This window comes from Passer domesticus, chromosome 7, assembly GCF_036417665.1.
Source record: "Passer domesticus isolate bPasDom1 chromosome 7, bPasDom1.hap1, whole genome shotgun sequence".
Lineage (NCBI taxonomy): Eukaryota > Metazoa > Chordata > Aves > Passeriformes > Passeridae > Passer > Passer domesticus.
The window spans coordinates 23347896-23375283 of NC_087480.1; positions in this window are offsets into that span (position 1 = coordinate 23347896).

Consider the following 27388-nt stretch of genomic DNA (forward strand, 5'->3'; position numbering starts at 1 on the left):
GGATAGGAACGAAAGGCTTTCCCCTGAGAAACAAAAGACACCAGGCCAGGTTCCTGATGTCAGTTTGCAGGAGGCACTTGGCACTGTCAAACCAGCCACAGGTGCCTGTGGGGGCACTTTTCATCTGGGAGGCATCCCGATCCATGCGGAATTTCAGCAGGCAGCCGGCCACTCCGGGCCACCAGGCCCTGGACAAGAACCACGGCTTTTCCCTAGGGAAACAAAAGTCACCCGGCCAGGTTCCTGATGTCAGTTTGCAGGAGGCACTTGGCACTGTCAAACCAGCCACAGTTGCCTGTGGGGGCACTTTCCATCTGGGAGGCATCCCGATCCATGCGGAATTTCAGCAGGCAGCCGGGCACTCCAGGCCGCAAGGCCCTGGACATGAATCATGGTCTTTCCCCAGAGAAAGGAAAGTCACAAGGCCAGGTTCCTGATGTCATTTTGCAGGAGGCACATGGCACTGTCAAACCAGCCACAGGTGCCTGTGGGGGCACCTTGCATCTCGGCGGCATCCTGATCCATGCCGAATTCCAGCAGGCAGCCGGCCACTCCCGGCCATTAGACCTTGGACACGTACAATGGCCTTTCCCCAGAGAAATAAAAGTCACCAGGCCAGGTTCCTGATGTCAGTTTGCAGGAGGCACTTGGCACTGTCAAACCAGCCACAGTTGCCTGTGGGGGCTCCTTTCATCTGGGAGTTATCCGCATCCGTGCGGAATTTCAACAGGCAGCCGGCCACTCCAGGCCACCTGGCCTTGGAGTGGAGCGATGGCTTTTCCCCAGAGAAACAAAAGTCACCCGGCCAGGTTCCTGATGTCAGTTTGCAGGAGGCACTTGGCACTGTCAAACCAGCCACACGCACCTGTATGGGCACCTTGTATCTGGGAGGTATCCTCATCTGTGCGGAAGTTCAGCAGGCTGCCGTCCACACCAGGCCACCGGGCAATGGACATGAACAATGCCCTTTCCCGTGAGAAACAAAAGTCACCAGGCCAGGTTCCTGATGTCAGTTTGCAGGAGGCGCTTGGCACTGTCAAACCAGCCACAGTTGCCTGTGGTGGTACTTTCCATCTGGGAGGTATCTTCAACAGTGCGGAATTTCAGCAGGCAGCCAGCCACTCTGGGCCACCCGTCCATGGATAGGAACGAAAGGCTTTCCCCAGAGAAAAAAAACTCACCCGGCCAGGTTCCTGATGTCAGTTTGCAGGAGGCACTTGGCACTGTCAAACCAGCCACAGTTGCCTGTGGGGGCTCCTTTCATCTGGGAGTTATCCGCATCCGTGCGGAATTTCAACAGGCAGCCGGCCACTCCAGGCCACCTGGCCCTGGAGTGGAGCGATGGCTTTTCCCTAGGGAAACAAAAGTCACCCGGCCAGGTTCCTGATGTCAGTTTGCAGGAGGCACTTGGCACTGTCAAACCAGCCACACGCACCTGTATGGGCACCTTGCATCTGGGCGGTATCCTCATCTGTGCGGAAGTTCAGCAGGCTGCCGGCCACACCAGGCCACCGGACACTGGACACGAACGATGCCCTTTCCCGTGAGAAACAAAAGTCACCAGACCAGGTTCCTGATGTCAGTTTGCAGGAGGCGCTTGGCACTGTCAAACCAGCCACAGTTGCCTGTGGTGGTACTTTCCATCTGGGAGGTATCTTCAACAGTGCGGAATTTCAGCAGGCAGCCAGCCACTCTGGGCCACCCGTCCATGGATAGGAACGAAAGGCTTTCCCCTGAGAAACAAAAGACACCAGGCCAGGTTCCTGATGTCAGTTTGCAGGAGGCACTTGGCACTGTCAAACCAGCCACAGGTGCCTGTGGGGGCACTTTTCATCTGGGAGGCATCCCGATCCATGCGGAATTTCAGCAGGCAGCCGGCCACTCCGGGCCACCAGGCCCTGGACAAGAACCACGGCTTTTCCCTAGGGAAACAAAAGTCACCCGGCCAGGTTCCTGATGTCAGTTTGCAGGAGGCACTTGGCACTGTCAAACCAGCCACAGTTGGCTGTGGGGGCACTTTCCATCTGGGAGGCATCCCGATCCATGCGGAATTTCAGCAGGCAGCCGGGCACTCCAGGCCGCAAGGCCCTGGACATGAATCATGGTCTTTCCCCAGAGAAAGGAAAGTCACAAGGCCAGGTTCCTGATGTCATTTTGCAGGAGGCACATGGCACTGTCAAACCAGCCACAGGTGCCTGTGGGGGCACCTTGCATCTCGGCGGCATCCTGATCCATGCCGAATTCCAGCAGGCAGCCGGCCACTCCCGGCCATTAGACCTTGGACACGTACAATGGCCTTTCCCCAGAGAAATAAAAGTCACCAGGCCAGGTTCCTGATGTCAGTTTGCAGGAGGCACTTGGCACTGTCAAACCAGCCACAGTTGCCTGTGGGGGCTCCTTTCATCTGGGAGTTATCCGCATCCGTGCGGAATTTCAACAGGCAGCCGGCCACTCCAGGCCACCTGGCCTTGGAGTGGAGCGATGGCTTTTCCCCAGAGAAACAAAAGTCACCCGGCCAGGTTCCTGATGTCAGTTTGCAGGAGGCGCTTGGCACTGTCAAACCAGCCACAGTTGCCTGTGGTGGTACTTTCCATCTGGGAGGTATCTTCAACAGTGCGGAATTTCAGCAGGCAGCCAGCCACTCTGGGCCACCCGTCCATGGATAGGAACGAAAGGCTTTCCCCAGAGAAAAAAAACTCACCCGGCCAGGTTCCTGATGTCAGTTTGCAGGAGGCACTTGGCACTGTCAAACCAGCCACAGTTGCCTGTGGGGGCACTTTTCATCTGGGAGGCATCCTGATCCATGCGGAATTTCAGCAGGCAGCTGGCCACTCCGGGCCACTGGGCTCTGAACAAGAATGATGGCCTTTCCCCAGAAAAACAAAACTCACAAGGCCAGGTTCCTGATGTCAGTTTGCAGGAGGCACTTGGCACTGTCAAACCAGCCACAGTTGCCTGTGGTGGCACCTTACATCTGGGAGGTATCCTGATCCGTGTGGAATTTCAGCAGGCAGCAGGCAAGTACGGGCCACCGGGCCCTGGACATGAACCATGGCCTTTCCCCTGAGAAAGAAAATCACCAGGCCAGGTTTCTGATGTCAGTTTGCAGGAAGCACTTGGCACTGTCAAACCAGCCACAGTTGCCTGTGGGGGCACCTTTCATCTCGGCGGCATCCTGGTCCGTGCAGAATTTCAGCAGGGGGCCGGCCACTCAGGACACCAGGCTCAGGATATGAACCATGGCCTTTCCCCAGAGAAACAAAAGTCACCAGGCCAGGTTCCTGATGTCAGTTTGCAGGAGGCACTTGGCACTGTCAAACCAGCCACAGGTGCCTGTGGGGCACCTTGCATCTCGGAGGTATCCTGATCCGTGCGGAATTTCAGCAGTCAGCCGGCCACTTTGGGCCACAGTTTGTAGGATATGAACCATGGCCTTTCCCCAGAGAAACAAAAGTCACCAGGTCAGGTTCCTGATGTCAGTGTGCAGGAGGCACTTGGCACTGTCAAACCAGCCACAGTTGCCTCTGGGGGCACCTTGCATCTCGGCGGCATCCTGATCCATGCCGAATTCCAGCAGGCAGCCGGCCACTCCGGGCCATTAGACCTTGGACACGTACAATGGCCTTTCCCCAGAGAAATAAAAGTCACCAGGCCAGGTTCCTGATGTCAGTTTGCAGGAGGCACTTGGCACTGTCAAACCAGCCACAGTTGCCTGTGGGGGCTCCTTTCATCTGGGAGTTATCCGCATCCGTGCGGAATTTCAACAGGCAGCCGGCCACTCCAGGCCACCTGGCCTCGGAGTGGAGCGATGGCTTTTCCCCAGAGAAACAAAAGTCACCCGGCCAGGTTCCTGATGTCAGTTTGCAGGAGGCACTTGGCACTGTCAAACCAGCCACACGCACCTGTATGGGCACCTTGCATCTGGGAGGTATCCTCATCTGTGCGGAAGTTCAGCAGGCTGCCGGCCACACCAGGCCACCGGGCAATGGACATGAACGATGCCCTTTCCCGTGAGAAACAAAAGTCACCAGGCCAGGTTCCTGATGTCAGTTTGCAGGAGGCGCTTGGCACTGTCAAACCAGCCACAGTTGCCTGTGGTGGCACCTTACATCTGGGAGGTATCTTCAACAGTGCGGAATTTCAGCAGGCAGCCAGCCACTCTGGGCCACCCGTCTATGGATAGGAACGAAAGGCTTTCCCCTGAGAAACAAAAGACACCAGGCCAGGTTCCTGATGTCAGTTTGCAGGAGGCACTTGGCACTGTCAAACCAGCCACAGTTGCCTGTGGGGGCTCCTTTCATCTGGGAGTTATCCGCATCCGTGCGGAATTTCAACAGGCAGCCGGCCACTCCAGGCCACCTGGCCCTGGAGTGGAGCGATGGCTTTTCCCCAGAGAAACAAAAGTCACCCGGCCAGGTTCCTGATGTCAGTTTGCAGGAGGCACTTGGCACTGTCAAACCAGCCACACGCACCTGTATGGGCACCTTGCATCTGGGCGGTATCCTCATCTGTGCGGAAGTTCAGCAGGCTGCCGGCCACACCAGGCCACCGGACACTGGACACGAACGATGCCCTTTCCCGTGAGGAACAAAAGTCACCAGGCCAGGTTCCTGATGTCAGTTTGCAGGAGGCGCTTGGCACTGTCAAACCAGCCACAGTTGCCTGTGGTGGTACTTTCCATCTGGGAGGTATCTTCAACAGTGCGGAATTTCAGCAGGCAGCCAGCCACTCTGGGCCACCCGTCCATGGATAGGAACGAAAGGCTTTCCCCTGAGAAACAAAAGACACCAGGCCAGGTTCCTGATGTCAGTTTGCAGGAGGCACTTGGCACTGTCAAACCAGCCACAGGTGCCTGTGGGGGCACTTTTCATCTGGGAGGCATCCCGATCCATGCGGAATTTCAGCAGGCAGCCGGCCACTCCGGGCCACCAGGCCCTGGACAAGAACCACGGCTTTTCCCTAGGGAAACAAAAGTCACCCGGCCAGGTTCCTGATGTCAGTTTGCAGGAGGCACTTGGCACTGTCAAACCAGCCACAGTTGCCTGTGGGGGCACTTTCCATCTGGGAAGCATCCCGATCCATGCGGAATTTCAGCAGGCAGCCGGGCACTCCAGGCCGCAAGGCCCTGGAAATGAATCATGGTCTTTCCCCAGAGAAAGGAAAGTCACAAGGCCAGGTTCCTGATGTCATTTTGCAGGAGGCACATGGCACTGTCAAACCAGCCACAGGTGCCTGTGGGGGCACCTTGCATCTCGGCGGCATCCTGATCCATGCCGAATTCCAGCAGGCAGCCGGCCACTCCGGGCCATTAGACCTTGGACACGTACAATGGCCTTTCCCCAGAGAAATAAAAGTCACCAGGCCAGGTTCCTGATGTCAGTTTGCAGGAGGCACTTGGCACTGTCAAACCAGCCACAGTTGCCTGTGGGGGCACCTTGCATCTCGGCGGCATCCTGATCCATGCCGAATTCCAGCAGGCAGCCGGCCACTCCCGGCCATTAGGCCTTGGACACGTACAATGGCCTTTCCCCAGAGAAATAAAAGTCACCAGGCCAGGTTCCTGATGTCAGTTTGCAGGAGGCACTTGGCACTGTCAAACCAGCCACAGTTGCCTGTGGGGGCTCCTTTCATCTGGGAGTTATCCGCATCCGTGCGGAATTTCAACAGGCAGCCGGCCACTCCAGGCCACCTGGCCTTGGAGTGGAGCGATGGCTTTTCCCCAGAGAAACAAAAGTCACCCGGCCAGGTTCCTGATGTCAGTTTGCAGGAGGCACTTGGCACTGTCAAACCAGCCACACGCACCTGTATGGGCACCTTGCATCTGGGAGGTATCCTCATCTGTGCGGAAGTTCAGCAGGCTGCCGGCCACACCAGGCCACCGGGCAATGGACATGAACGATGCCCTTTCCCGTGAGAAACAAAAGTCACCAGGCCAGGTTCCTGATGTCAGTTTGCAGGAGGCGCTTGGCACTGTCAAACCAGCCACAGTTGCCTGTGGTGGTACTTTCCATCTGGGAGGTATCTTCAACAGTGCGGAATTTCAGCAGGCAGCCAGCCACTCTGGGCCACCCGTCCATGGATAGGAACGAAAGGCTTTCCCCAGAGAAACAAAACTCACCCGGCCAGGTTCCTGATGTCAGTTTGCAGGAGGCACTTGGCACTGTCAAACCAGCCACAGGTGCCTGTGGGGGCACTTTTCATCTGGGAGGCATCCTGATCCATGCGGAATTTCAGCAGGCAGCCGGCCACTCCGGGCCACTGGGCTCTGAACAAGAATGATGGCCTTTCCCCAGAGAAACAAAACTCACCAGGCCAGGTTCCTGATGTCAGTTTGCAGGAGGCACTTGGCACTGTCAAACCAGCCACAGTTGCCTGTGGTGGCACCTTACATCTGGGAGGTATCCTGATCCGTGTGGAATTTCAGCAGGCAGCAGGCAAGTACGGGCCACCGGGCCCTGGACATGAACCATGGCCTTTCCCCTGAGAAAGAAAATCACCAGGCCAGGTTTCTGATGTCAGTTTGCAGGAAGCACTTGGCACTGTCAAACCAGCCACAGGTGCCTGTGGGGGCACTTTTCATCTGGGAGGCATCCCGATCCATGCGGAATTTCAGCAGGCAGCCGGCCACTCCGGGCCACCAGGCCCTGGACAAGAACCACGGCTTTTCCCTAGGGAAACAAAAGTCACCCGGCCAGGTTCCTGATGTCAGTTTGCAGGAGGCACTTGGCACTGTCAAACCAGCCACAGTTGCCTGTGGGGGCACTTTCCATCTGGGAGGCATCCCGATCCATGCGGAATTTCAGCAGGCAGCCGGGCACTCCAGGCCGCAAGGCCCTGGAAATGAATCATGGTCTTTCCCCAGAGAAATGAAAGTCACCAGGCCAGGTTCCTGATGTCATTTTGCAGGAGGCACATGGCACTGTCAAACCAGCCACAGGTGCCTGTGGGGGCACCTTGCATCTCGGCGGCATCCTGATCCATGCCGAATTCCAGCAGGCAGCCGGCCACTCCGGGCCATTAGACCTTGGACACGTACAATGGCCTTTCCCCAGAGAAATAAAAGTCACCAGGCCAGGTTCCTGATGTCAGTTTGCAGGAGGCACTTGGCACTGTCAAACCAGCCACAGTTGCCTGTGGGGGCTCCTTTCATCTGGAAGTTATCCGCATCCGTGCGGAATTTCAACAGGCAGCCGGCCACTCCAGGCCACCTGGCCTTGGAGTGGAGCGATGGCTTTTCCCCAGAGAAACAAAAGTCACCCGGCCAGGTTCCTGATGTCAGTTTGCAGGAGGCACTTGGCACTGTCAAACCAGCCACACGCACCTGTATGGGCACCTTGCATCTGGGAGGTATCCTCATCTGTGCGGAAGTTCAGCAGGCTGCCGGCCACACCAGGCCACCGGGCAATGGACATGAACGATGCCCTTTCCCGTGAGAAACAAAAGTCACCAGGCCAGGTTCCTGATGTCAGTTTGCAGGAGGCGCTTGGCACTGTCAAACCAGCCACAGTTGCCTGTGGTGGTACTTTCCATCTGGGAGGTATCTTCAACAGTGCGGAATTTCAGCAGGCAGCCAGCCACTCTGGGCCACCCGTCCATGGATAGGAACGAAAGGCTTTCCCCTGAGAAACAAAAGACACCAGGCCAGGTTCCTGATGTCAGTTTGCAGGAGGCACTTGGCACTGTCAAACCAGCCACAGGTGCCTGTGGGGGCACTTTTCATCTGGGAGGCATCCCGATCCATGCGGAATTTCAGCAGGCAGCCGGCCACTCCGGGCCACCAGGCCCTGGACAAGAACCACGGCTTTTCCCTAGGGAAACAAAAGTCACCCGGCCAGGTTCCTGATGTCAGTTTGCAGGAGGCACTTGGCACTGTCAAACCAGCCACAGTTGCCTGTGGGGGCACTTTCCATCTGGGAGGCATCCCGATCCATGCGGAATTTCAGCAGGCAGCCGGGCACTCCAGGCCGCAAGGCCCTGGACATGAATCATGGTCTTTCCCCAGAGAAAGGAAAGTCACAAGGCCAGGTTCCTGATGTCATTTTGCAGGAGGCAAATGGCACTGTCAAACCAGCCACAGGTGCCTGTGGGGGCACCTTGCATCTCGGCGGCATCCTGATCCATGCCGAATTCCAGCAGGCAGCCGGCCACTCCGGGCCATTAGACCTTGGACACGTACAATGGCCTTTCCCCAGAGAAATAAAAGTCACCAGGCCAGGTTCCTGATGTCAGTTTGCAGGAGGCACTTGGCACTGTCAAACCAGCCACAGTTGCCTGTGGGGGCTCCTTTCATCTGGGAGTTATCCGCATCCGTGCGGAATTTCAACAGGCAGCCGGCCACTCCAGGCCACCTGGCCTTGGAGTGGAGCGATGGCTTTTCCCCAGAGAAACAAAAGTCACCCGGCCAGGTTCCTGATGTCAGTTTGCAGGAGGCACTTGGCACTGTCAAACCAGCCACACGCACCTGTATGGGCACCTTGCATCTGGGAGGTATCCTCATCTGTGCGGAAGTTCAGCAGGCTGCCGGCCACTCCAGGCCACCGGGCAATGGACATGAACGATGCCCTTTCCCGTGAGAAACAAAAGTCACCAGGCCAGGTTCCTGATGTCAGTTTGCAGGAGGCGCTTGGCACTGTCAAACCAGCCACAGTTGCCTGTGGTGGTACTTTCCATCTGGGAGGTATCTTCAACAGTGCGGAATTTCAGCAGGCAGCCAGCCACTCTGGGCCACCCGTCCATGGATAGGAACGAAAGGCTTTCCCCAGAGAAACAAAACTCACCCGGCCAGGTTCCTGATGTCAGTTTGCAGGAGGCACTTGGCACTGTCAAACCAGCCACAGGTGCCTGTGGGGGCACTTTTCATCTGGGAGGCATCCTGATCCATGCGGAATTTCAGCAGGCAGCCGGCCACTCCGGGCCACTGGGCTCTGAACAAGAATGATGGCCTTTCCCCAGAGAAACAAAACTCACAAGGCCAGGTTCCTGATGTCAGTTTGCAGGAGGCACTTGGCACTGTCAAACCAGCCACAGTTGCCTGTGGTGGCACCTTACATCTGGGAGGTATCCTGATCCGTGTGGAATTTCAGCAGGCAGCAGGCAAGTACGGGCCACCGGGCCCTGGACATGAACCATGGCCTTTCCCCTGAGAAAGAAAATCACCAGGCCAGGTTTCTGATGTCAGTTTGCAGGAAGCACTTGGCACTGTCAAACCAGCCACAGTTGCCTGTGGGGGCACCTTTCATCTCGGCGGCATCCTGGTCCGTGCAGAATTTCAGCAGGGGGCCGGCCACTCAGGACACCAGGCTCAGGATATGAACCATGGCCTTTCCCCAGAGAAACAAAAGTCACCAGGCCAGGTTCCTGATGTCAGTTTGCAGGAGGCACTTGGCACTGTCAAACCAGCCACAGGTGCCTGTGGGGCACCTTGCATCTCGGAGGTATCCTGATCCGTGCGGAATTTCAGCAGTCAGCCGGCCACTTTGGGCCACAGTTTGTAGGATATGAACCATGGCCTTTCCCCAGAGAAACAAAAGTCACCAGGTCAGGTTCCTGATGTCAGTGTGCAGGAGGCACTTGGCACTGTCAAACCAGCCACAGTTGCCTCTGGGGGCACCTTGCATCTCGGCGGCATCCTGATCCATGCCGAATTCCAGCAGGCAGCCGGCCACTCCGGGCCATTAGACCTTGGACACGTACAATGGCCTTTCCCCAGAGAAATAAAAGTCACCAGGCCAGGTTCCTGATGTCAGTTTGCAGGAGGCACTTGGCACTGTCAAACCAGCCACAGTTGCCTGTGGGGGCTCCTTTCATCTGGAAGTTATCCGCATCCGTGCGGAATTTCAACAGGCAGCCGGCCACTCCAGGCCACCTGGCCTTGGAGTGGAGCGATGGCTTTTCCCCAGAGAAACAAAAGTCACCCGGCCAGGTTCCTGATGTCAGTTTGCAGGAGGCACTTGGCACTGTCAAACCAGCCACACGCACCTGTATGGGCACCTTGCATCTGGGAGGTATCCTCATCTGTGCGGAAGTTCAGCAGGCTGCCGGCCACACCAGGCCACCGGGCAATGGACACGAACGATGCCCTTTCCCGTGAGAAACAAAAGTCACCAGGCCAGGTTCCTGATGTCAGTTTGCAGGAGGCGCTTGGCACTGTCAAACCAGCCACAGTTGCCTGTGGTGGTACTTTCCATCTGGGAGGTATCTTCAACAGTGCGGAATTTCAGCAGGCAGCCAGCCACTCTGGGCCACCCGTCCATGGATAGGAACGAAAGGCTTTCCCCAGAGAAACAAAACTCCCCCGGCCAGGTTCCTGATGTCAGTTTGCAGGAGGCACTTGGCACTGTCAAACCAGCCACAGTTGCCTGTGGGGGCTCCTTTCATCTGGGAGTTATCCGCATCCGTGCGGAATTTCAACAGGCAGCCGGCCACTCCAGGCCACCTGGCCTTGGAGTGGAGCGATGGCTTTTCCCCAGAGAAACAAAAGTCACCCGGCCAGGTTCCTGATGTCAGTTTGCAGGAGGCACTTGGCACTGTCAAACCAGCCACACGCACCTGTATGGGCACCTTGCATCTGGGAGGTATCCTCATCTGTGCGGAAGTTCAGCAGGCTGCCGGCCACACCAGGCCACCGGGCAATGGACATGAACGATGCCCTTTCCCGTGAGAAACAAAAGTCACCAGGCCAGGTTCCTGATGTCAGTTTGCAGGAGGCGCTTGGCACTGTCAAACCAGCCACAGTTGCCTGTGGTGGTACTTTCCATCTGGGAGGTATCTTCAACAGTGCGGAATTTCAGCAGGCAGCCAGCCACTCTGGGCCACCCGTCCATGGATAGGAACGAAAGGCTTTCCCCTGAGAAACAAAAGACACCAGGCCAGGTTCCTGATGTCAGTTTGCAGGAGGCACTTGGCACTGTCAAACCAGCCACAGGTGCCTGTGGGGGCACTTTTCATCTGGGAGGCATCCCGATCCATGCGGAATTTCAGCAGGCAGCCGGCCACTCCGGGCCACCAGGCCCTGGACAAGAACCACGGCTTTTCCCTAGGGAAACAAAAGTCACCCGGCCAGGTTCCTGATGTCAGTTTGCAGGAGGCACTTGGCACTGTCAAACCAGCCACAGTTGCCTGTGGGGGCACTTTCCATCTGGGAGGCATCCCGATCCATGCCGAATTCCAGCAGGCAGCCGGCCACTCCGGGCCATTAGACCTTGGACACGTACAATGGCCTTTCCCCAGAGAAATAAAAGTCACCAGGCCAGGTTCCTGATGTCAGTTTGCAGGAGGCACTTGGCACTGTCAAACCAGCCACAGTTGCCTGTGGGGGCTCCTTTCATCTGGGAGTTATCCGCATCCGTGCGGAATTTCAACAGGCAGCCGGCCACTCCAGGCCACCTGGCCTTGGAGTGGAGCGATGGCTTTTCCCCAGAGAAACAAAAGTCACCCGGCCAGGTTCCTGTTGTCAGTTTGCAGGAGGCACTTGGCACTGTCAAACCAGCCACACGCACCTGTATGGGCACCTTGCATCTGGGAGGTATCCTCATCTGTGCGGAAGTTCGGCAGGCTGCCGGCCACACCAGGCCACCGGGCAATGGACATGAACGATGCCCTTTCCCGTGAGAAACAAAAGTCACCAGGCCAGGTTCCTGATGTCAGTTTGCAGGAGGCGCTTGGCACTGTCAAACCAGCCACAGTTGCCTGTGGTGGTACTTTCCATCTGGGAGGTATCTTCAGCAGTGCAGAATTTCAGCAGGCAGCCAGCCACTCTGGGCCACCCGTCCATGGATAGGAACGAAAGGCTTTCCCCTGAGAAACAAAAGACACCAGGCCAGGTTCCTGATGTCAGTTTGCAGGAGGCACTTGGCACTGTCAAACCAGCCACAGGTGCCTGTGGGGGCACTTTTCATCTGGGAGGCATCCCGATCCATGCGGAATTTCAGCAGGCAGCCGGCCACTCCGGGCCACCAGGCCCTGGACAAGAACCACGGCTTTTCCCTAGGGAAACAAAAGTCACCCAGCCAGGTTCCTGATGTCAGTTTGCAGGAGGCACTTGGCACTGTCAAACCAGCCACAGTTGCCTGTGGGGGCACTTTCCATCTGGGAGGCATCCCGATCCATGCGGAATTTCAGCAGGCAGCCGGGCACTCCAGGCCGCAAGGCCCTGGACATGAATCATGGTCTTTCCCCAGAGAAAGGAAAGTCACAAGGCCAGGTTCCTGATGTCATTTTGCAGGAGGCACATGGCACTGTCAAACCAGCCACAGGTGCCTGTGGGGGCACCTTGCATCTCGGCGGCATCCTGATCCATGCCGAATTCCAGCAGGCAGCCGGCCACTCCGGGCCATTAGACCTTGGACACGTACAATGGCCTTTCCCCAGAGAAATAAAAGTCACCAGGCCAGGTTCCTGATGTCAGTTTGCAGGAGGCACTTGGCACTGTCAAACCAGCCACAGTTGCCTGTGGGGGCTCCTTTCATCTGGGAGTTATCCGCATCCGTGCGGAATTTCAACAGGCAGCCGGCCACTCCAGGCCACCTGGCCTTGCAGTGGAGCGATGGCTTTTCCCCAGAGAAACAAAAGTCACCCGGCCAGGTTCCTGATGTCAGTTTGCAGGAGGCACTTGGCACTGTCAAACCAGCCACACGCACTTGTATGGGCACCTTGCATCTGGGAGGTATCCTCATCTGTGCGGAAGTTCAGCAGGCTGCCGGCCACACCAGGCCACCGGGAAATGGACATAAACGATGCCCTTTCCCGTGAGAAACAAAAGTCACCAGGCCAGGTTCCTGATGTCAGTTTGCAGGAGGCGCTTGGCACTGTCAAACCAGCCACAGTTGCCTGTGGTGGTACTTTCCATCTGGGAGGTATCTTCAACAGTGCGGAATTTCAGCAGGCAGCCAGCCACTCTGGGCCACCCGTCCATGGATAGGAACGAAAGGCTTTCCCCAGAGAAACAAAAGTCACCCGGCCAGGTTCCTGATGTCAGTTTGCAGGAGGCACTTGGCACTGTCAAACCAGCCACAGGTGCCTGTGGGGGCACCTTACATCTGGGAGGTATCCTGATCCGTGTGGAATTTCAGCAGGCAGCAGGCAAGTACGGGCCACCGGGCCCTGGACATGAACCATGGCCTTTCCCCTGAGAAAGAAAATCACCAGGCCAGGTTCCTGATGTCAGTTTGCAGGAAGCACTTGGCACTGTCAAACCAGCCACAGTTGCCTGTGGGGGCACCTTTCATCTCGGCGGCATCCTGGTCCGTGCAGAATTTCAGCAGGGGGCCGGCCACTCAGGACACCAGGCTCAGGATATGAACCATGGCCTTTCCCCAGAGAAACAAAAGTCACCAGGCCAGGTTCCTGATGTCAGTGTGCAGGAGGCACTTGGCACTGTCAAACCAGCCACAGGTGCCTGTGGGGGCACCTTGCATCTCGGCGGCATCCTGATCCATGCCGAATTCCAGCAGGCAGCCGGCCACTCCGGGCCATTAGACCTTGGACACGTACAATGGCCTTTCCCCAGAGAAATAAAAGTCACCAGGCCAGGTTCCTGATGTCAGTTTGCAGGAGGCACTTGGCACTGTCAAACCAGCCACAGTTGCCTGTGGGGGCTCCTTTCATCTGGGAGTTATCCGCATCCGTGCGGAATTTCAACAGGCAGCCGGCCACTCCAGGCCACCTGGCCTTGGAGTGGAGCGATGGCTTTTCCCCAGAGAAACAAAAGTCACCCGGCCAGGTTCCTGATGTCAGTTTGCAGGAGGCACTTGGCACTGTCAAACCAGCCACACGCACCTGTATGGGCACCTTGCATCTGGGAGGTATCCTCATCTGTGCGGAAGTTCAGCAGGCTGCCGGCCACTCCAGGCCACCGGGCAATGGACATGAACGATGCCCTTTCCCGTGAGAAACAAAAGTCACCAGGCCAGGTTCCTGATGTCAGTTTGCAGGAGGCGCTTGGCACTGTCAAACCAGCCACAGTTGCCTGTGGTGGTACTTTCCATCTGGGAGGTATCTTCAACAGTGCGGAATTTCAGCAGGCAGCCAGCCACTCTGGGCCACTGGGCTCTGAACAAGAATGATGGCCTTTCCCCAGAGAAACAAAACTCACAAGGCCAGGTTCCTGATGTCAGTTTGCAGGAGGCACTTGGCACTGTCAAACCAGCCACAGTTGCCTGTGGTGGCACCTTACATCTGGGAGGTATCCTGATCCGTGTGGAATTTCAGCAGGCAGCAGGCAAGTACGGGCCACCGGGCCCTGGACATGAACCATGGCCTTTCCCCTGAGAAAGAAAATCACCAGGCCAGGTTTCTGATGTCAGTTTGCAGGAAGCACTTGGCACTGTCAAACCAGCCACAGTTGCCTGTGGGGGCACCTTTCATCTCGGCGGCATCCTGGTCCGTGCAGAATTTCAGCAGGGGGCCGGCCACTCAGGACACCAGGCTCAGGATATGAACCATGGCCTTTCCCCAGAGAAACAAAAGTCACCAGGCCAGGTTCCTGATGTCAGTTTGCAGGAGGCACTTGGCACTGTCAAACCAGCCACAGGTGCCTGTGGGGCACCTTGCATCTCGGAGGTATCCTGATCCGTGCGGAATTTCAGCAGTCAGCCGGCCACTTTGGGTCACAGTTTGTAGGATATGAACCATGGCCTTTCCCCAGAGAAACAAAAGTCACCAGGTCAGGTTCCTGATGTCAGTGTGCAGGAGGCACTTGGCACTGTCAAACCAGCCACAGTTGCCTGTGGGGGCACCTTGCATCTCGGCGGCATCCTGATCCATGCCGAATTCCAGCAGGCAGCCGGCCACTCCGGGCCATTAGACCTTGGACACGTACAATGGCCTTTCCCCAGAGAAATAAAAGTCACCAGGCCAGGTTCCTGATGTCAGTGTGCAGGAGGCACTTGGCACTGTCAAACCAGCCACAGTTGCCTGTGGGGGCTCCTTTCATCTGGGAGTTATCCGCATCCGTGCGGAATTTCAACAGGCAGCCGGCCACTCCAGGCCACCTGGCCTTGGAGTGGAGCGATGGCTTTTCCCCAGAGAAACAAAAGTCACCCGGCCAGGTTCCTGATGTCAGTTTGCAGGAGGCACTTGGCACTGTCAAACCAGCCACACGCACCTGTATGGGCACCTTGCATCTGGGAGGTATCCTCATCTGTGCGGAAGTTCAGCAGGCTGCCGGCCACACCAGGCCACCGGGCAATGGACATGAACGATGCCCTTTCCCGTGAGAAACAAAAGTCACCAGGCCAGGTTCCTGATGTCAGTTTGCAGGAGGCGCTTGGCACTGTCAAACCAGCCACAGTTGCCTGTGGTGGTACTTTCCATCTGGGAGGTATCTTCAACAGTGCGGAATTTCAGCAGGCAGCCAGCCACTCTGGGCCACCCGTCCATGGATAGGAACGAAAGGCTTTCCCCAGAGAAACAAAACTCACCCGGCCAGGTTCCTGATGTCAGTTTGCAGGAGGCACTTGGCACTGTCAAACCAGCCACAGGTGCCTGTGGGGGCACTTTTCATCTGGGAGGCATCCTGATCCATGCGGAATTTCAGCAGGCAGCCGGCCACTGCGGGCCACTGGGCTCTGAACAAGAATGATGGCCTTTCCCCAGAGAAACAAAACTCACAAGGCCAGGTTCCTGATGTCAGTTTGCAGGAGGCACTTGGCACTGCCAAACCAGCCACAGTTGCCTGTGGTGGCACCTTACATCTGGGAGGTATCCTGATCCGTGTGGAATTTCAGCAGGCAGCAGGCAAGTACGGGCCACCGGGCCCTGGACATGAACCATGGCCTTTCCCCTGAGAAAGAAAATCACCAGGCCAGGTTTCTGATGTCAGTTTGCAGGAGGCACTTGGCACTGTCAAACCAGCCACAGTTGCCTGTGGGGGCTCCTTTCATCTGGGAGTTATCCGCATCCGTGCGGAATTTCAACAGGCAGCCGGCCACTCCAGGCCACCTGGCCCTGGAGTGGAGCGATGGCTTTTCCCTAGAGAAACAAAAGTCACCAGGCCAGGTTCCTGATGTCAGTTTGCAGGAGGCACTTGGCACTGTCAAACCAGCCACACGCACCTGTATGGGCACCTTGCATCTGGGAGGTATCCTCATCTGTGCGGAAGTTCAGCAGGCTGCCGGCCACACCAGGCCACCGGGCAATGGACATGAACGATGCCCTTTCCCGTGAGAAACAAAAGTCACCAGGCCAGGTTCCTGATGTCAGTTTGCAGGAGGCGCTTGGCACTGTCAAACCAGCCACAGTTGCCTGTGGTGGTATTTTCCATCTGGGAGGTATCTTCAGCAGTGCGGAATTTCAGCAGGCAGCCAGCCACTCTGGGCCACCCGTCCATGGATAGGAACGAAAGGCTTTCCCCAGAGAAACAAAAGTCACCCGGCCAGGTTCCTGATGTCAGTTTGCAGGAGGCACTTGGCACTGTCAAACCAGCCACAGGTGCCTGTGGGGGCACCTTACATCTGGGAGGTATCCTGATCCGTGTGGAATTTCAGCAGGCAGCAGGCAAGTACGGGCCACCGGGCCCTGGACATGAACCATGGCCTTTCCCCTGAGAAAGAAAATCACCAGGCCAGGTTCCTGATGTCAGTTTGCAGGAAGCACTTGGCACTGTCAAACCAGCCACAGTTGCCTGTGGGGGCACCTTTCATCTCGGCGGCATCCTGGTCCGTGCAGAATTTCAGCAGGGGGCCGGCCACTCAGGACACCAGGCTCAGGATATGAACCATGGCCTTTCCCCAGAGAAACAAAAGTCACCAGGCCAGGTTCCTGATGTCAGTGTGCAGGAGGCACTTGGCACTGTCAAACCAGCCACAGGTGCCTGTGGGGGCACCTTGCATCTCGGCGGCATCCTGATCCATGCCGAATTCCAGCAGGCAGCCGGCCACTCCGGGCCATTAGACCTTGGACACGTACAATGGCCTTTCCCCAGAGAAATAAAAGTCACCAGGCCAGGTTCCTGATGTCAGTTTGCAGGAGGCACTTGGCACTGTCAAACCAGCCACAGTTGCCTGTGGGGGCTCCTTTCATCTGGGAGTTATCCGCATCCGTGCGGAATTTCAACAGGCAGCCGGCCACTCCAGGCCACCTGGCCTTGGAGTGGAGCGATGGCTTTTCCCCAGAGAAACAAAAGTCACCCGGCCAGGTTCCTGATGTCAGTTTGCAGGAGGCACTTGGCACTGTCAAACCAGCCACACGCACCTGTATGGGCACCTTGCATCTGGGAGGTATCCTCATCTGTGCGGAAGTTCAGCAGGCTGCCGGCCACTCCAGGCCACCGGGCTCTGAACAAGAATGATGGCCTTTCCCCAGAGAAACAAAACTCACAAGGCCAGGTTCCTGATGTCAGTTTGCAGGAGGCACTTGGCACTGTCAAACCAGCCACAGTTGCCTGTGGTGGCACCTTACATCTGGGAGGTATCCTGATCCGTGTGGAATTTCAGCAGGCAGCAGGCAAGTACGGGCCACCGGGCCCTGGACATGAACCATGGCCTTTCCCCTGAGAAAGAAAATCACCAGGCCAGGTTTCTGATGTCAGTTTGCAGGAAGCACTTGGCACTGTCAAACCAGCCACAGTTGCCTGTGGGGGCACCTTTCATCTCGGCGGCATCCTGGTCCGTGCAGAATTTCAGCAGGGGGCCGGCCACTCAGGACACCAGGCTCAGGATATGAACCATGGCCTTTCCCCAGAGAAACAAAAGTCACCAGGCCAGGTTCCTGATGTCAGTTTGCAGGAGGCACTTGGCACTGTCAAACCAGCCACAGGTGCCTGTGGGGCACCTTGCATCTCGGAGGTATCCTGATCCGTGCGGAATTTCAGCAGTCAGCCGGCCACTTTGGGCCACAGTTTGTAGGATATGAACCATGGCCTTTCCCCAGAGAAACAAAAGTCACCAGGTCAGGTTCCTGATGTCAGTGTGCAGGAGGCACTTGGCACTGTCAAACCAGCCACAGTTGCCTCTGGGGGCACCTTGCATCTCGGCGGCATCCTGATCCATGCCGAATTCCAGCAGGCAGCCGGCCACTCCGGGCCATTAGACCTTGGACACGTACAATGGCCTTTCCCCAGAGAAATAAAAGTCACCAGGCCAGGTTCCTGATGTCAGTGTGCAGGAGGCACTTGGCACTGTCAAACCAGCCACAGTTGCCTGTGGGGGCTCCTTTCATCTGGGAGTTATCCGCATCCGTGCGGAATTTCAACAGGCTGCCGGCCACACCAGGCCACCGGGCAATGGACATGAACGATGCCCTTTCCCGTGAGAAACAAAAGTCACCAGGCCAGGTTCCTGATGTCAGTTTGCAGGAGGCGCTTGGCACTGTCAAACCAGCCACAGTTGCCTGTGGTGGTACTTTCCATCTGGGAGGTATCTTCAACAGTGCGGAATTTCAGCAGGCAGCCAGCCACTCTGGGCCACCCGTCCATGGATAGGAACGAAAGGCTTTCCCCAGAGAAACAAAACTCCCCCGGCCAGGTTCCTGATGTCAGTTTGCAGGAGGCACTTGGCACTGTCAAACCAGCCACAGTTGCCTGTGGGGGCACTTTTCATCTGGGAGTTATCCGCATCCGTGCGGAATTTCAACAGGCAGCCGGCCACTCCAGGCCACCTGGCCTTGGAGTGGAGCGATGGCTTTTCCCCAGAGAAACAAAAGTCACCCGGCCAGGTTCCTGATGTCAGTTTGCAGGAGGCACTTGGCACTGTCAAACCAGCCACACGCACCTGTATGGGCACCTTGCATCTGGGAGGTATCCTCATCTGTGCGGAAGTTCAGCAGGCTGCCGGCCACACCAGGCCACCGGGCAATGGACATGAACGATGCCCTTTCCCGTGAGAAACAAAAGTCACCAGGCCAGGTTCCTGATGTCAGTTTGCAGGAGGCGCTTGGCACTGTCAAACCAGCCACAGTTGCCTGTGGTGGTACTTTCCATCTGGGAGGTATCTTCAACAGTGCGGAATTTCAGCAGGCAGCCAGCCACTCTGGGCCACTGGGCTCTGAACAAGAATGATGGCCTTTCCCCAGAGAAACAAAACTCACAAGGCCAGGTTCCTGATGTCAGTTTGCAGGAGGCACTTGGCACTGTCAAACCAGCCACAGTTGCCTGTGGTGGCACCTTACATCTGGGAGGTATCCTGATCCGTGTGGAATTTCAGCAGGCAGCAGGCAAGTACGGGCCACCGGGCCCTGGACATGAACCATGGCCTTTCCCCTGAGAAAGAAAATCACCAGGCCAGGTTTCTGATGTCAGTTTGCAGGAAGCACTTGGCACTGTCAAACCAGCCACAGTTGCCTGTGGGGGCACCTTTCATCTCGGCGGCATCCTGGTCCGTGCAGAATTTCAGCAGGGGGCCGGCCACTCAGGACACCAGGCTCAGGATATGAACCATGGCCTTTCCCCAGAGAAACAAAAGTCACCAGGCCAGGTTCCTGATGTCAGTTTGCAGGAGGCACTTGGCACTGTCAAACCAGCCACAGGTGCCTGTGGGGCACCTTGCATCTCGGAGGTATCCTGATCCGTGCGGAATTTCAGCAGTCAGCCGGCCACTTTGGGCCACAGTTTGTAGGATATGAACCATGGCCTTTCCCCAGAGAAACAAAAGTCACCAGGCCAGGTTCCTGATGTCAGTTTGCAGGAGGCACTTGGCACTGTCAAACCAGCCACAGGTGCCTGTGGGGCACCTTGCATCTCGGAGGTATCCTGATCCGTGCGGAATTTCAGCAGTCAGCCGGCCACTTTGGGCCACAGTTTGTAGGATATGAACCATGGCCTTTCCCCAGAGAAACAAAAGTCACCAGGTCAGGTTCCTGATGTCAGTGTGCAGGAGGCACTTGGCACTGTCAAACCAGCCACAGTTGCCTCTGGGGGCACCTTGCATCTCGGCGGCATCCTGATCCATGCCGAATTCCAGCAGGCAGCCGGCCACTCCGGGCCATTAGACCTTGGACACGTACAATGGCCTTTCCCCAGAGAAATAAAAGTCACCAGGCCAGGTTCCTGATGTCAGTGTGCAGGAGGCACTTGGCACTGTCAAACCAGCCACAGTTGCCTGTGGGGGCTCCTTTCATCTGGGAGTTATCCGCATCCGTGCGGAATTTCAACAGGCAGCCGGCCACTCCAGGCCACCTGGCCTTGGAGTGGAGCGATGGCTTTTCCCCAGAGAAACAAAAGTCACCCGGCCAGGTTCCTGATGTCAGTTTGCAGGAGGCACTTGGCACTGTCAAACCAGCCACACGCACCTGTATGGGCACCTTGCATCTGGGAGGTATCCTCATCTGTGCGGAAGTTCAGCAGGCTGCCGGCCACACCAGGCCACCGGGCAATGGACATGAACGATGCCCTTTCCCGTGAGAAACAAAAGTCACCAGGCCAGGTTCCTGATGTCAGTTTGCAGGAGGCGCTTGGCACTGTCAAACCAGCCACAGTTGCCTGTGGTGGTACTTTCCATCTGGGAGGTATCTTCAACAGTGCGGAATTTCAGCAGGCAGCCAGCCACTCTGGGCCACCCGTCCATGGATAGGAACGAAAGGCTTTCCCCAGAGAAACAAAACTCACCCGGCCAGGTTCCTGATGTCAGTTTGCAGGAGGCACTTGGCACTGTCAAACCAGCCACAGGTGCCTGTGGGGGCACTTTTCATCTGGGAGGCATCCTGATCCATGCGGAATTTCAGCAGGCAGCCGGCCACTGCGGGCCACTGGGCTCTGAACAAGAATGATGGCCTTTCCCCAGAGAAACAAAACTCACAAGGCCAGGTTCCTGATGTCAGTTTGCAGGAGGCACTTGGCACTGCCAAACCAGCCACAGTTGCCTGTGGTGGCACCTTACATCTGGGAGGTATCCTGATCCGTGTGGAATTTCAGCAGGCAGCAGGCAAGTACGGGCCACTGGGCCCTGGACATGAACCATGGCCTTTCCCCTGAGAAAGAAAATCACGAGGCCAGGTTTCTGATGTCAGTTTGCAGGAGGCACTTGGCACTGTCAAACCAGCCACAGTTGCCTGTGGGGGCTCCTTTCATCTGGGAGTTATCCGCATCCGTGCGGAATTTCAACAGGCAGCCGGCCACTCCAGGCCACCTGGCCCTGGAGTGGAGCGATGGCTTTTCCCTAGAGAAACAAAAGTCACCAGGCCAGGTTCCTGATGTCAGTTTGCAGGAGGCACTTGGCACTGTCAAACCAGCCACACGCACCTGTATGGGCACCTTGCATCTGGGAGGTATCCTCATCTGTGCGGAAGTTCAGCAGGCTGCCGGCCACACCAGGCCACCGGGCAATGGACATGAACGATGCCCTTTCCCGTGAGAAACAAAAGTCACCAGGCCAGGTTCCTGATGTCAGTTTGCAGGAGGCGCTTGGCACTGTCAAACCAGCCACAGTTGCCTGTGGTGGTACTTTCCATCTGGGAGGTATCTTCAACAGTGCGGAATTTCAGCAGGCAGCCAGCCACTCTGGGCCACCCGTCCATGGATAGGAACGAAAGGCTTTCCCCTGAGAAACAAAAGACACCAGGCCAGGTTCCTGATGTCAGTTTGCAGGAGGCACTTGGCACTGTCAAACCAGCCACAGGTGCCTGTGGGGGCACTTTTCATCTGGGAGGCATCCCGATCCATGCGGAATTTCAGCAGGCAGCCGGCCACTCCGGGCCACCAGGCCCTGGACAAGAACCACGGCTTTTCCCTAGGGAAACAAAAGTCACCCGGCCAGGTTCCTGATGTCAGTTTGCAGGAGGCGCTTGGCACTGTCAAACCAGCCACAGTTGCCTGTGGTGGTACTTTCCATCTGGGAGGTATCTTCAGCAGTGCGGAATTTCAGCAGGCAGCCAGCCACTCTGGGCCACCCGTCCATGGATAGGAACGAAAGGCTTTCCCCAGAGAAACAAAAGTCACCCGGCCAGGTTCCTGATGTCAGTTTGCAGGAGGCACTTGGCACTGTCAAACCAGCCACAGGTGCCTGTGGGGGCACCTTACATCTGGGAGGTATCCTGATCCGTGTGGAATTTCAGCAGGCAGCAGGCAAGTACGGGCCACCGGGCCCTGGACATGAACCATGGCCTTTCCCCTGAGAAAGAAAATCACCAGGCCAGGTTCCTGATGTCAGTTTGCAGGAAGCACTTGGCACTGTCAAACCAGCCACAGTTGCCTGTGGGGGCACCTTTCATCTCGGCGGCATCCTGGTCCGTGCAGAATTTCAGCAGGGGGCCGGCCACTCAGGACACCAGGCTCAGGATATGAACCATGGCCTTTCCCCAGAGAAACAAAAGTCACCAGGCCAGGTTCCTGATGTCAGTGTGCAGGAGGCACTTGGCACTGTCAAACCAGCCACAGGTGCCTGTGGGGGCACCTTGCATCTCGGCGGCATCCTGATCCATGCCGAATTCCAGCAGGCAGCCGGCCACTCCGGGCCATTAGACCTTGGACACGTACAATGGCCTTTCCCCAGAGAAATAAAAGTCACCAGGCCAGGTTCCTGATGTCAGTTTGCAGGAGGCACTTGGCACTGTCAAACCAGCCACAGTTGCCTGTGGGGGCTCCTTTCATCTGGGAGTTATCCGCATCCGTGCGGAATTTCAACAGGCAGCCGGCCACTCCAGGCCACCTGGCCTTGGAGTGGAGCGATGGCTTTTCCCCAGAGAAACAAAAGTCACCCGGCCAGGTTCCTGATGTCAGTTTGCAGGAGGCACTTGGCACTGTCAAACCAGCCACACGCACCTGTATGGGCACCTTGCATCTGGGAGGTATCCTCATCTGTGCGGAAGTTCAGCAGGCTGCCGGCCACTCCAGGCCACCGGGCAATGGACATGAACGATGCCCTTTCCCGTGAGAAACAAAAGTCACCAGGCCAGGTTCCTGATGTCAGTTTGCAGGAGGCGCTTGGCACTGTCAAACCAGCCACAGTTGCCTGTGGTGGTACTTTCCATCTGGGAGGTATCTTCAACAGTGCGGAATTTCAGCAGGCAGCCAGCCACTCTGGGCCACTGGGCTCTGAACAAGAATGATGGCCTTTCCCCAGAGAAACAAAACTCACAAGGCCAGGTTCCTGATGTCAGTTTGCAGGAGGCACTTGGCACTGTCAAACCAGCCACAGTTGCCTGTGGTGGCACCTTACATCTGGGAGGTATCCTGATCCGTGTGGAATTTCAGCAGGCAGCAGGCAAGTACGGGCCACCGGGCCCTGGACATGAACCATGGCCTTTCCCCTGAGAAAGAAAATCACCAGGCCAGGTTTCTGATGTCAGTTTGCAGGAAGCACTTGGCACTGTCAAACCAGCCACAGTTGCCTGTGGGGGCACCTTTCATCTCGGCGGCATCCTGGTCCGTGCAGAATTTCAGCAGGGGGCCGGCCACTCAGGACACCAGGCTCAGGATATGAACCATGGCCTTTCCCCAGAGAAACAAAAGTCACCAGGCCAGGTTCCTGATGTCAGTTTGCAGGAGGCACTTGGCACTGTCAAACCAGCCACAGGTGCCTGTGGGGCACCTTGCATCTCGGAGGTATCCTGATCCGTGCGGAATTTCAGCAGTCAGCCGGCCACTTTGGGCCACAGTTTGTAGGATATGAACCATGGCCTTTCCCCAGAGAAACAAAAGTCACCAGGTCAGGTTCCTGATGTCAGTGTGCAGGAGGCACTTGGCACTGTCAAACCAGCCACAGTTGCCTGTGGGGGCACCTTGCATCTCGGCGGCATCCTGATCCATGCCGAATTCCAGCAGGCAGCCGGCCACTCCGGGCCATTAGACCTTGGACACGTACAATGGCCTTTCCCCAGAGAAATAAAAGTCACCAGGCCAGGTTCCTGATGTCAGTGTGCAGGAGGCACTTGGCACTGTCAAACCAGCCACAGTTGCCTGTGGGGGCTCCTTTCATCTGGGAGTTATCCGCATCCGTGCGGAATTTCAACAGGCAGCCGGCCACTCCAGGCCACCTGGCCTTGGAGTGGAGCGATGGCTTTTCCCCAGAGAAACAAAAGTCACCCGGCCAGGTTCCTGATGTCAGTTTGCAGGAGGCACTTGGCACTGTCAAACCAGCCACACGCACCTGTATGGGCACCTTGCATCTGGGAGGTATCCTCATCTGTGCGGAAGTTCAGCAGGCTGCCGGCCACACCAGGCCACCGGGCAATGGACATGAACGATGCCCTTTCCCGTGAGAAACAAAAGTCACCAGGCCAGGTTCCTGATGTCAGTTTGCAGGAGGCGCTTGGCACTGTCAAACCAGCCACAGTTGCCTGTGGTGGTACTTTCCATCTGGGAGGTATCTTCAACAGTGCGGAATTTCAGCAGGCAGCCAGCCACTCTGGGCCACCCGTCCATGGATAGGAACGAAAGGCTTTCCCCAGAGAAACAAAACTCACCCGGCCAGGTTCCTGATGTCAGTTTGCAGGAGGCACTTGGCACTGTCAAACCAGCCACAGGTGCCTGTGGGGGCACTTTTCATCTGGGAGGCATCCTGATCCATGCGGAATTTCAGCAGGCAGCCGGCCACTGCGGGCCACTGGGCTCTGAACAAGAATGATGGCCTTTCCCCAGAGAAACAAAACTCACAAGGCCAGGTTCCTGATGTCAGTTTGCAGGAGGCACTTGGCACTGCCAAACCAGCCACAGTTGCCTGTGGTGGCACCTTACATCTGGGAGGTATCCTGATCCGTGTGGAATTTCAGCAGGCAGCAGGCAAGTACGGGCCACCGGGCCCTGGACATGAACCATGGCCTTTCCCCTGAGAAAGAAAATCACCAGGCCAGGTTTCTGATGTCAGTTTGCAGGAGGCACTTGGCACTGTCAAACCAGCCACAGTTGCCTGTGGGGGCTCCTTTCATCTGGGAGTTATCCGCATCCGTGCGGAATTTCAACAGGCAGCCGGCCACTCCAGGCCACCTGGCCCTGGAGTGGAGCGATGGCTTTTCCCTAGAGAAACAAAAGTCACCAGGCCAGGTTCCTGATGTCAGTTTGCAGGAGGCACTTGGCACTGTCAAACCAGCCACACGCACCTGTATGGGCACCTTGCATCTGGGAGGTATCCTCATCTGTGCGGAAGTTCAGCAGGCTGCCGGCCACACCAGGCCACCGGGCAATGGACATGAACGATGCCCTTTCCCGTGAGAAACAAAAGTCACCAGGCCAGGTTCCTGATGTCAGTTTGCAGGAGGCGCTTGGCACTGTCAAACCAGCCACAGTTGCCTGTGGTGGTACTTTCCATCTGGGAGGTATCTTCAACAGTGCGGAATTTCAGCAGGCAGCCAGCCACTCTGGGCCACCCGTCCATGGATAGGAACGAAAGGCTTTCCCCTGAGAAACAAAAGACACCAGGCCAGGTTCCTGATGTCAGTTTGCAGGAGGCACTTGGCACTGTCAAACCAGCCACAGGTGCCTGTGGGGGCACTTTTCATCTGGGAGGCATCCCGATCCATGCGGAATTTCAGCAGGCAGCCGGCCACTCCGGGCCACCAGGCCCTGGACAAGAACCACGGCTTTTCCCTAGGGAAACAAAAGTCACCCGGCCAGGTTCCTGATGTCAGTTTGCAGGAGGCACTTGGCACTGTCAAACCAGCCACAGTTGGCTGTGGGGGCACTTTCCATCTGGGAGGCATCCCGATCCATGCGGAATTTCAGCAGGCAGCCGGGCACTCCAGGCCGCAAGGCCCTGGACATGAATCATGGTCTTTCCCCAGAGAAAGGAAAGTCACAAGGCCAGGTTCCTGATGTCATTTTGCAGGAGGCACATGGCACTGTCAAACCAGCTACAGGTGCCTGTGGGGGCACCTTGCATCTCGGCGGCATCCTGATCCATGCCGAATTCCAGCAGGCAGCCGGCCACTCCGGGCCATTAGACCTTGGACACGTACAATGGCCTTTCCCCAGAGAAATAAAAGTCACCAGGCCAGGTTCCTGATGTCAGTTTGCAGGAGGCACTTGGCACTGTCAAACCAGCCACAGTTGCCTGTGGGGGCTCCTTTCATCTGGGAGTTATCCGCATCCGTGCGGAATTTCAACAGGCAGCCGGCCACTCCAGGCCACCTGGCCTTGGAGTGGAGCGATGGCTTTTCCCCAGAGAAACAAAAGTCACCCGGCCAGGTTCCTGTTGTCAGTTTGCAGGAGGCACTTGGCACTGTCAAACCAGCCACACGCACCTGTATGGGCACCTTGCATCTGGGAGGTATCCTCATCTGTGCGGAAGTTCAGCAGGCTGCCGGCCACACCAGGCCACCGGGCAATGGACATGAACGATGCCCTTTCCCGTGAGAAACAAAAGTCACCAGGCCAGGTTCCTGATGTCAGTTTGCAGGAGGCGCTTGGCACTGTCAAACCAGCCACAGTTGCCTGTGGTGGTACTTTCCATCTGGGAGGTATCTTCAACAGTGCAGAATTTCAGCAGGCAGCCAGCCACTCTGGGCCACCCGTCCATGGATAGGAACGAAAGGCTTTCCCCTGAGAAACAAAAGACACCAGGCCAGGTTCCTGATGTCAGTTTGCAGGAGGCACTTGGCACTGTCAAACCAGCCACAGGTGCCTGTGGGGGCACTTTTCATCTGGGAGGCATCCCGATCCATGCGGAATTTCAGCAGGCAGCCGGCCACTCCGGGCCACCAGGCCCTGGACAAGAACCACGGCTTTTCCCTAGGGAAACAAAAGTCACCCGGCCAGGTTCCTGATGTCAGTTTGCAGGAGGCACTTGGCACTGTCAAACCAGCCACAGTTGCCTGTGGGGGCACTTTCCATCTGGGAGGCATCCCGATCCATGCGGAATTTCAGCAGGCAGCCGGGCACTCCAGGCCGCAAGGCCCTGGACATGAATCATGGTCTTTCCCCAGAGAAAGGAAAGTCACAAGGCCAGGTTCCTGATGTCATTTTGCAGGAGGCACATGGCACTGTCAAACCAGCCACAGGTGCCTGTGGGGGCACCTTGCATCTCGGCGGCATCCTGATCCATGCCGAATTCCAGCAGGCAGCCAGCCACTCCGGGCCATTAGACCTTGGACACGTACAATGGCCTTTCCCCAGAGAAATAAAAGTCACCAGGCCAGGTTCCTGATGTCAGTTTGCAGGAGGCACTTGGCACTGTCAAACCAGCCACAGTTGCCTGTGGGGGCTCCTTTCATCTGGGAGTTATCCGCATCCGTGCGGAATTTCAACAGGCAGCCGGCCACTCCAGGCCACCTGGCCTTGGAGTGGAGCGATGGCTTTTCCCCAGAGAAACAAAAGTCACCCGGCCAGGTTCCTGATGTCAGTTTGCAGGAGGCACTTGGCACTGTCAAACCAGCCACACGCACTTGTATGGGCACCTTGCATCTGGGAGGTATCCTCATCTGTGCGGAAGTTCAGCAGGCTGCCGGCCACACCAGGCCACCGGGAAATGGACATAAACGATGCCCTTTCCCGTGAGAAACAAAAGTCACCAGGCCAGGTTCCTGA